Below are 11,573 nucleotides of genomic sequence, written 5' to 3'. Positions count from 1 at the left end.
ACTCTGGAAGAATTAGAAAGAAAAATTTGTTTTAAAAACCTCATTTCAGAAATCAATATTAAACTGGAAAGAGCACAGGAGTGGATAAATACAACCAGAAATAGCCTAAAAAAATAAAGGTTAAAAGGAGTAAAATTTTAAACATCAAAACAAATGAGGGAAGAGATTAAAAAAAAAAGATTTGAGAAAACGTGATAGAAACTGAAAATAGGTAAAGAGCCAAAATACATGTGTATAATATAGAAGAGTTCACAAAAGAAGAAAGCAAAGAAATGGAAGAGAAATCATTAAACAAACAAACAAAGAAAGAAACAAAACACAGCTCTTCTGGCCAGAACTTTGGAGGATGCAGAGAACACAAAAAAGAAGGTTGCTTCTGTGCCAGAAAATCCTTAAGAAAAAGCAAAGCAGAGGCACCTGGGTGGCTCAGTCGGTTAAGCGTCCGACTTTGGCTCAGGTCATGATCTCGTGGTTCATGGGTTTGAGCCCCGCGTTGGGCTCTGTGCTGATGGTTTGGAGCCTGGACCCTGCTTTGGATTCTGTGTCTCCCTCTCCCGAGGCCCCTCTCCCGCTTGTGCTCTGTCTCTCCCTCTCTCTCAAAAATGAATAAACATTAAAAAAAAATCTTTAAAGAGAAAGCAAAGGAATTTTTGCCGTGTTGAAGATGAAGCATCTGAGAAAGAAGTTTGCCTGGAAGATGCCTCCAAAGGCAAGGAGGAAGCTTATCTACAAAAATGCTCAGCATCCCCACAGGAATACAGGCATCTGTGCAGAACTGAGCAGGGTGGGACGGGTAGGATGGCAAGAAAGGCCAGCAACTTCTCTGCACCTGCGGAACCCAAATTGGCATTCGTCATCAGGATCAGAGGTATCAATGGTGCAAGCCCAAGTTTGGAAAGGTGTTGCAGTTCCTTTGTCTTTGCCAGAACTTCAGTGGCACCCTTGTTAAACTCAACAAGGCTTTGGTTAACATGTTAAGGACTGTGGAACCCCATATAGCCTAGGGGTACCCAAACCTGAAGTTGGTAGATGACTTGATCTACGAGTGTGGTTATGGCAAAACCAACAAGAAGCGAATTGCCGTGGCAGATAGCACATAGATTGCTAGATCTCTCGGCGAAGACGGCATCATCTGCGCGGAGGATCTGATTCACGAGATCTGTGGCAAAACGCTTCGCAGAGGCAAACAACTTCTTATGGCCCCTCAGATTATCTTCTCCATGAGGGGGAAGGAAGAAAAAGACCACCCCCATTTGGAGATGCTGGCAACAGGGAAGAGACCAGATCAATAGGCTTATTAGAAGGATGAACTAAGGTATCTTCCATGATTATTATTTTTGTAATCTGGTCAGTTAATAAACACATACTTTCAAACTGAAAAAAAGATCCAGTACAAAGCACCTTTCCTAAAAACAGGATCTGAAAGCAAATGGTAGAGAAGAACACCAGATACTCAAGAAAAATTACCCAGAATGACTCCTACCAACACATGCTGAAAAGTACGTTGAGCTCCCGGGCAAAAGGACTAAGTCACTTAAAAAGGAAAGAAAATTGGATGGCTATCAGATTTCTTGACAGCAACATCTTATATCAGGAGACAATGGAATGACATATTTAAGATACTCAGGGAAAGAAAATATGAACCATATATTATTAATCCAGCTGAACTTACTTTCAAGTATAAAGACGGCAGACAAACTGCTATCAATAAGCAAGAACTCAGGAAATATTGTTCCCAGGAGCCTTTCCTGAGTAAACTACCAAAGAGTGAAATTGACTGGAGAGACATTGACATAAGGCCTGGTGGTGAGCATTAAATATATAGCTATCTGTAGAACAAAGTATAAATAATGCTTGTAAGAGAGAAGGTATAAGCCATGACAACCTTATGCTTGAAATTGTAGGAACACGGCATCGACTTTTAAAAAGGGGGAAAGCAAATAAAAAGTAAATTAAGCTTATGATTGCTTTATAGTTCTTACCTAGGAATAAAAGGATATTGTTTCAAATCAGTTCCTGGGATAGAGGTGGTGAAGAAGAGATTACTAGCAAATTTCAATATTATCCATAGTAGCAAACCAGTTGTCAATTGCCATAGATATGAAAGTATTGACATAAAGGAAGCGATTTGAGCAAACTTACAAACTTTCTTAAGTATTTCATCCTTAAAAAAAAATTATTCAAGTACACCTTCAGCCCCTTTCTCTCTCTCTTCTTCTTCTGGAATTCTTATGATACGGGTATTGTTTCGTTTGACTGCATCACTTAGTTCTCTAATTCTCCCCTCATACTCCTGGATTTTTTTCTCTTTTTCTCAGCTTCTGCATTTTCCATATTTTTGTCTTCTAATTCACCTATTCTCTCCTCTGCCTCTTCAATCTGTGCGATGGCTGCCTCCATTTTATTCTGCACCTCATTTATAGCACTTTTTAGCTCCTCATGACAATTTCTTAGTCACTTTATCTCTGTAGCAATAGATTCTCTGCTGTCCTCTATGCTGTTTTAAAGCCCAGCGGCTAATTTTATGACTATTATTCTAAATTCTTGTTCTGTTTTATTGTTTAAATCATTTTTGATTAATTCATTAGCTGTCATCAACTGATGAATGGATAAAGAAATTGTGGATTATATACACAATGGAATACTACTTGGCAATGAGAAAGAATGAAATCTGGCCTTTTGTAGCAACGTGGATGGAACTGGAGAGTTATGCTAAGTGAAATAAGTCATACAGAGAAAGACAGATACCATATGTTTTCACTCTTATGTGGATCCTGAGAAGCTGAACAGAAGACCATGGGGGAGGGGCAGGAAAAAAAAAGTTAGAGAGGGAGGGAGCCAAACCATAAGAGACTCTTAAAAACTGAGAATAAATTGAGGGTTGATGGGGGGTGGGAAGAAGGGGTGGATGGGCGATGGGTATTGTGGAGGGCACCTGTTGGGATGAGCACTGGGTGTTGCATGGAAACCAATTTGACAATAAATTTCATATTAAAAAAATAAATCAGGGGCGCCTGGGTGGCTCAGTCAGTTAAGCGTCTGACTTTGGCTCAGGTCATGATCTCACGGTCCGTGAGTTCATGCCCCGCGTCAGGCTCTGTGCTGACTGCTCAGAGCCTGGAGCCTGTTTCGGATTCTGTGTCTTCCTCTCTCTCTGACCCTCCCTCATTCATGCTCTGTCTCTCTCTGTCTCAAAAATAAAGAAACGTTAAAAAAATTTAAAAAAAAAAATCAAATCTACCAAAATAAATAAATAAATAAATAAATAAATAAATAAATAAATTTTAAAATGTAGAAATAAATATCATAGACCAAATTATGAAAGACTATTTGTATAAAAGATAGTACACTTATAAACACAACATAAAACATGACGGAGTAAAAAGAAAATATAATAATCATATCTAGAGGTGTCATGGGACGGAGCATCTGGGTGGCTCAGTTGGCTGAGCGTCAGACTTCAGCTCAGGTCACGATCTCGTGGTTCCTGAGTTCAAACCCCACATCAGTCTCATTGCTGTCAGTGCAGAACCTGCTTCAGAACCACACCCCACCCCCTCTCTGCCCCTTTCCTGCTTGTGCTTTCTCAAAAATAAATTTTAAAAAAACATTTAAAAAAAGATACAAGAGTAGGGGAATAATGAAATGGAAAACTTAAACCAGTAAGTCCAAAAGTTGGTACTTAAAAAAAATATATCAGCAAAGTAAGCTATTTGCATACCTAACCAAGAAACTGGTGGAAGAAAGCATACATACATAAAATTAGAAATAACAAGGTGGGGGGCACTTGGGTGCTCTGTCGGTTCAGGTCATGATCTCATGGTTTGTGAGTTTGAGGCCCGCATGAGGCTGTCAGCTGTCAGTGCAGAGCCTGCTTTGGTTTCTCTGTCCCCCCCTCTCTCTGGCCCTCCTCTCTCTCTCTCTCTCTCTCTCTCTCTCTCAAAAATTAACATTTAAAAAAAAGAAATAAGGGGGGGATGACTATTAAAAGAAAAAAATCTCAAGGGACTACTTTGTAATTTATACGGAATATACCTGAAAATCAGAAGAAATTGATACTTTTTTTTTCAACGTTTATTTATTTTTGGGACAGAGAGAGACAGAGCATGAACGGGGGAGGGGCAGAGAGAGAGGGAGACACAGAATCGGAAACACGCTCCAGGCTCTGAGCCATCAGCCCAGAGCCCGACGCGGGGCTTGAACTCACGGACCTCGAGATCGTGACCTGGCTGATGTCGGACGCTTAACCGACTGCGCCACCCAGGCGCCCCAGAAATTGATACTTTTTAAGGAAAACTACAACTTACCAAAATTCAGAAAGTTGCAAACAAACCAATTGTCTTAGGAAAACTTAGTGAAAGTCGTTACAAATCTCCTCATACAAAATCACTAAGATGGGTACTTTCATGTTTGAATTCTGCCAAATCCTGCAAATGAGATTATGTCAATGCTCCTTAAATTATTGTGAAGTATGAAAACATAAGGTACTCTTCCAAATTCATTTTCTAAGATGAGCATCATGTTTGTTCCAGAATCTAGCAAAGTTTGCCCCCCAAAATAAAAGTTCAAATCAATGTTACTTGTGATATCAATGTAAAAAATTAACACCGGAATATTAAAAAGACATACATTACCACCAAGTGGGTTTTATTTCGAGAACACAAGTGTGGCTCAATATTAAGAAATCTATTAGTATTATCCATCATATTAATAGAACTAAAGAGAAAAATCATATGACGTGTTTATAGATGGATGAGCCATTTAACAAAATCCAACACCTTACACATGTTGAACCCACTCAATGAAATAGGAAATATCAGAGGGCATTTTCTTAGTCTCTGCCAACATTTGCATTCATTATCCAAATGAGTCCTAATGACAATCTTACAAGGTAGGTAATATTTCCATTTGCTTATAAGAAAATTACTGCTTTGAGAGAGAAAATAAATGATCTAAGGACACATGTCATTAATATGTGGGAAAGCAGGTATTTGAATTTACCATCACCTGACTCCAAATCTTATGAGCGTCTCTTACCTACATTATTCTTCCTTTTACTGGCTCTTCAGAGTTGTCCTTGATCACCATAGATCTCAGATTCTACTTCGGGTTGCTTCTACCTTTTAGAAACTGTGAATTTTGCTTCCATCACGCAGTCCTTTAAGCCTAATGTAAAATTTAACCCCTTCAGAATTAGCAAGCACCAGAGTTAGCATGATGAAAATGATTATCCCTAACATTTGAGAATGTGCTATATTTTACAAGGGAATTGTGGAAGGCCAAGGCTGGGAAGAGTCGCATCAGCTGGTACCCTGTTCTCAGCGTTCTACTCATTTTCTAGGCTCTTCTTTCCTCCCTCCTTCTTTCTCCCTTCCCTTCTCCACTCCTTTTGGTCATCCTGAGAGCCCCAAATTCATCCTCCTAGATGACCAAGGATAGCACGCTGCTCTCCTCCTTATGTCTCCATGCCCTCCTTAGAAAGCTGACACACAAAAATTCATACTTGTTGGGGCACCTGGGTGGCTCAGTCGGTTGAGCGTCCGACTTTGGCTCAGGTCATGATCTCGCAGTCCGTGTGTTCGAGCCCCACATCAGGCTCCGTGCTGACAGCTCAGAGTCTGGAGTCTGCTTCGGATTCTGTGTCTCCCTCTCTCTTTGCCCCTCCCCTGCTCAGGCTCTGTCTCTCTCAAAAATAAATAAACATTTAAAAAAATTTTCAAAAAAATCATACTTGTTTTCTCCGAAAAGATCATCCTCTCTTTAGTGCCTTCTATTAAGGTTATAGATATCATCTCCTCATTGTTATACTCATAAGATGCAAGGCCCTGAATGGGCCACAGAGGCAAATAGTACACTAGGTCTGGGAAACATACCATCAGAGATAAAACTTGTTGATAGGGATGTGCTATAGAAAACAGTTCGGCGGTTTCCCCAAAGGCTAAATGCATAATTGCCAAATGACCTAACAATTCTATATATGCCACACAGAAACTTCCTTGTAAATGAATGTTTATAGAAACATTATCATAATAGCCCAAAGCTGGAAACAACTCAAATTCTCATCAACAGGTGAATGGTTAAAAAAAAAAAAAAAAAAAAAAAAATGTATACCCATATGGTGGAATATTACTTAGCTATAAAAAAAGAACAAAACACGGATATGTGTTACAATGTAGATGAGTCTTGAAAAAATTGCCTACAAGAAGCCAGACACAAAAGGTCACCTATTACATGGTTTCTTTGTTATGATGCATCCATAATGGGGCAAATCCAAAGACGGAAAGCAGTTGAGATGTTGGCAGGTAATGGGCAAAAGAAGAAAGAATGATCACTTAATGGGTGATGGGGTATTTTTGTGGGATGATGAAAAAAAACTTTAATGTTTATTTATTTTTGAGACAGAGAGAGACAGAGAGTGAGCAGGGAAGGGGCAGAGAGAGAGGGAGACAGAATTCGAAGCTGGCTCCAGGCTCTGAGCTGTCAGCACAGAGCCTGATGTAGGGCTTGAACTTGTGAACTGCGAGAGCCAAAGTCAGACACTTAACTGACTCAGCCACGCAGCACCCTGGGATAATGAAAACTTTCTAAAACTACAGGGAGCTGCTTCTTGCACAACACTGAATTTTCTCAATACCACTGTGTCGCACACTTTAAAATGGTTGATGGCATGGTATGAGAATTTTACCTCAATAAAAATCAATACACAAAACAAACAAACAAACAAATAGCCAGTGGTCAATAGTGTAAGTGCCATTACTTGGGGATCAGTGGGAGAAAAAAATCAAACCTTAGGGATCTCAGGCTGGATGTCCTTGAAAGGTGAGCCCGGGAGGATAGCTTGAGGCTCCCAGATCTCATTACACTTGCATTCAGCTGGTGGAATCTGGATTAGGACTCATCTCTCTGGCTGATACTGAGGAAGGCAGGTGGCTAAAGGGTTTGAAGCCCCAGTGACATTCAATCAGGCGTCCAACCAGCTATGCTGGGTCAAGAGAAACAAATGGTGCTGTCACCTCCCCTATTCCACTGTGCAGAGTATCTTGACTATAATCAACTGCATAGGAATATCCAAGTATAGTCTCCTTAGAAGGTCCTTCACTCTTAAAATCACAGGGACCCCTAAATGCCACCATTGAGATCTCTGGTTTTTTTTTTTAACTTTTTTTTTTTTTAACGTTTATTTTTGAGACAGAGAGAGACAGAGCATGAATGGGGGAGGGTCAGAGAGAGGGAGACACAGAATCCGAAACAGGCTCCAGGCTCCAAGCTGTCAGCACAGAGCCCGACGCGGGGCTCGAACTCACGGACCGCGAGATCATGACCTGAGCCGAAGTTGGCCGCTTAACCGACTGAGCCACCCAGGCACCCCGAGATCTCTGGTTTTAATAGACCTGCTTGACCTGAAAGTTAGACGGAGGTTATCAATTATTATTATTATTAAAGTTTATGTGTTTATTTTGAGAGAGAGAGAGAGGCAGAGAGAGAAGGAGAGAGATAATCTCAAGTAGATGTGGGGCTCCATCCCATGAACTGTGAGATCATGACCTGAGCCAAAATCAAGAGTCTGACGCTCAACCCACCGAGCCACCCAGACGCCTCTATTATTATTATTTTGGTCACGATTCAGAGATAATCTTTCTTACTGTAAAATTTTCACTGAAAACATTCATTACATTTAAATGTGTGTTTGCAGAGGAATATCAAGGTCCCCTATGTTTGTATTTTTGTACTTTTATCAGTGTTAAACTTACTCCCTTTTATCAGTTTTTTTTAAGTTTATTTATTTTGATAGAGAGCTTGCGTGCAAGTGGGTGAGAGAGAGAGAGAGAGAGAGAGAGAATCCCAGGCAGGCTCCACACTGTCAGCGCAGAGCCCAACACAGGGCTCGAATTCACCAACTGTGAGATCATGACCAGAGCTGAAATCAAGAGACATTTAACCAACTGAACAACCCAGGGGCCCCTCTTTTGTCAGTTTTTAAAGCATATTCATGTCACTTGCCGGGTATTAGACACCAAGAAAGGCACTGGCCAAGGCAGGAGACAAGATGTACGTGTTTCTTCCTTTCACAGCCATTACAGTCCCGAAGGGAATTTGGAATTACGCACACAGTTCCAGGCACTAGGAATTCTATGAAAAGGGAAACCTGACAAGCCATGGGGGCACCCGAGTGGGAGCCTACTCTAGCCTGGGGGGATCAGGAAATCTGGGGCGACTCTTCCAAGGAGGTGATGTCTTAGATACGTTACACAGGGTAAAGTAGAGGCTGATCACATGGAGAAGACCTGGAAGAATGTACAGGAAGCAGGGACACCCTTGCCGGTAAGCAGGACAAGTGTTATCATTGCCACTGAGGAAACCGAGGCTCGGAGAGATGGTGGTCTATTCACGATCACATTGGTACAGTGATACAGTTCAACAGAAACCTCAAAAAGCTTTATGACAGTCTTCCAAGCAAACAGATGATGAAATAAGACTTAATTACATTTGCGCTAGATTCGCAAACACGTCCTGGCCGACTCAGCTGTTATGGTTATGATGTCAACAGCGGGACACACGGGTCCAGCACACCATCCGGGGCTAAATCCAGTCGACGAATCTACCAAGATTTTGATCGAAATCCCTCTGACCTTCATTAGTTTTGGCTCTCTCTATCCATCGGTCATTCAGTCCATTAGTAAAAGCCAATTTAATCTTCCAAAAATGAAATATTTCTGCATTGACCCCTAGGAGGCCACAGATGCCCAGGAAATATCTTGCCCATGATCTTATATGTCAGCACATTTCCTTCCCTTTAATGGCCATCAATCCAAGGAGGGCCTCCACATTGGAAAGTTAGTTGATAGGGGAGAGAAACTAATGATGCAGGTTCTCACCAAGAATGAGAAAGGCCCATGGTTCAAATGTCGTCCAGAATCCGTGCTCAGTGTCTTTAAAAAAACAAAAAAAGAAACAGCAACTTGGAAGAAAGGGTGGACTCAGTGGCTGTATTTCTAGAAATTTCTTCTGACTCTAGGCATTTCTTTCCTACGTGTTAAGATATGTGTATCATCCCATGCCCCATCATCTTAAAATCTTTAAAAATACCAATATATGATGAAGAACGACCTCACAGGTTAAATGACAAATGATAACATTTGTCCTCCAAGGTTCTGTGTGTGAACAAAGATCTTCAATGCCTTCTTCCCCAAAGAGAGAAACACAGAGTTTTAGAAATCAAACAGCTCAAAGTTTCAGTGAATATTTTGGGGAGGAATACGAAGTGAATAAATCGTAGGGAGTAGATGTTAGAAACAGGGATACCTGGATTTCAACTCCAGATCTGCCCCTCAGAAACTGTGTGCTCCTGTGAAAAGCTCAGCTCTGCCAGAGAAAGAGAAAGAACAGGAAGATTGGCAAGAAAGCTGCCCTTTGGGAATTAGAACTTCTTTCAGTGTAGGCAGAGATACGGGAGTAACATGGAGACGGGCTGGGGATTAGTCCTGAGAGGGAGGCTGGGGTCAGACTGAGAAATATTGACTGTCTTAGGAAGGAATTTGCCCTTGGTCTGGTATAAAATGTGTTTTCATTTAAGATTTTCTAGTGCAGGAGTAGCATGATCAAAGCAGCATTTGACAAAAGGAATGGAAAAGGACACTTATGAAGTCAAGGACAGACTTTTTTTTGACCTGAGAGATCGTTTAGAGGCTCCCGCCCTGGAGAGGGCTCAACCGAGGACGGACAGTATAAGAGACAGCGCCCATATACTTGGGAGTGAGTGTCCATGGAATGTGGAGGGATTGCCTGGGCAAGAGCCCAGATGCTAGTGAGATGCCACTTTGGACAGGGCCGTCTAGATTTTCAGGAGCTTTTTAGGGATGAAGTAGAATCCTAAGACCACAGTCTTGGCATCAGACTCATCTTTCTTTGAGTCCTGGATCCGCCATTTAATAAATTTGTGAAGTTAGCTGTGTCTCCCCCTGAGAGTCTCACTTTTTTCATCTGTAAAACAGGAATGACAAGACTAGTAACTTCATAGGATTACAGTCAAGATTCAGTGAGAAAACGCATAAAATGACATCTTGAAGTCATCAGCATGTAGGAAAATGACCAACAAACATTATATATAATCATTAATCACATATTATGGAATACATGGAGGATAGAAAGCAAAATGGATTTGAAGGTGACATTTTCTAGAAGCCAAATTTGTTTAGGCAAAACCAGGGATTTTATTTATCTATCTATCTATCTATCTATCTGCAACTAAAGCAGTGTTTCAGTGGCTCCCGTGGGATGACAAAACCAAGGGTCTGAACATCACAAGGTGTTTCCATCTTTGTTTCTGCTTTCTCTTGGTGCAGGTTTTGTCCTCTTGAAAGGCTTTGTCTTCATCACGAGAAGCAGAATCAGAAGTGTTTATAACCAAGCATCTCAGCTCTGTCAACAGAGATGGACTGGCTCCCTGAAGCACCAGTTAAGATCCTCCAGGGGAAAAAAAAAAAAAAATTCTGATTGACCTAATTTGGCCAGGTCACTACTAGGACAATCATCTATAGCCAGGGTGGGGGGAAGGGGGATCAAACCCTCGTTCTTAGTACATGGTTGGGGTGGGCAAGGAGCATTACAAAAAATAGTCTAGTTGGAGACGTATTGATTTCACCGAGCTGGCTTTACAAATTTGTATAAGGTCTTTTGAGCCATGGTGGGCACACTTTCTTTGTCTACCCTTTCTTTGCTGGCATAGGAACTGGGAAAGGTGCATACCCCTTCCCCCACCCCTCCCTCTTCCCTTCTCTCCATGCTCCCATAGGAGGCTCTGTTGACCAGATACCATCCCAGACACTTGGCTACTGGGGGGCTATGTGGCTGGGTTAGGGTTCAGGCTGATTTTGCCTGGGCCAGTCACCCTCTACCACTTGAGATTCTGGGCAGAGCTGTGGATGAACACATTTCAAATGCTATCAATATTTTATGAATTTCCATCCACTTACTTTAATGGGGAACTGTAAAAGCATTTAACCATATTACACCCCATCTCTCAGGCACTGCATTATTCCAACAGAGCTGTTTTATTAGAGTCAACCACCAGGGCAGTGGGGATGGCTTTACCCCCCCTCCCCCCCCCCCATCGGCATGTGTGTAAGTCTGTTTGTCTGTCTACCAACGTATCTCCAGTCTATGTATATTTATCAGATAAAGTCAACCCACAGCAAAGAGAACATCACCTTGGTAATAACGCATGTGCACATATACACACACGTGTGCACACATTTATATGCACACCGTGCAGTGCGCCAAGAAAGGTTTCATCTTCTGGCCCTGCTTGACTGGACTTGGGCTTTCAAAGGACATTTGGTTTTATGGACTCCCCTGGGTTCTTTCCTGGAGCATTTACTCCTTTGTCTTCTGGGAAAAAAATATCTCAGGGAAGCATCTTACCTGAAGTTTAAATGTCTGAAATTAGTGGTTAAGCATCCAGGCATGAGAGTCAGATGGACGTTGGTTCACAGCTCAACCCCACCATTTGCCTTTATGATCTTGGGCAAACCACGTGACCTCACGGGCGCCCTCTCTGTAAAAGGGGGATATCG

At 41.7% G+C, this 11,573-nt stretch overlaps 1 pseudogene; it reads left to right on the top strand.

The window, feature by feature from the left end:
• Positions 1–697: 697 nt before the first annotated feature.
• LOC112850803 (large ribosomal subunit protein uL30 pseudogene) lies at positions 698–1,309 on the top strand (annotated as a pseudogene).
• The last annotated feature ends 10,264 nt before the right edge of the window (positions 1,310–11,573 follow it).

The sequence above is a fragment of the Puma concolor genome, chromosome D4 (assembly GCF_028749965.1).
Source record: "Puma concolor isolate L17-30 chromosome D4, mPumCon1.1.hap2, whole genome shotgun sequence".
Taxonomy (NCBI): Eukaryota; Metazoa; Chordata; class Mammalia; order Carnivora; family Felidae; genus Puma; species Puma concolor.
This window is presented reverse-complemented; position numbering and strand designations above follow the sequence as displayed.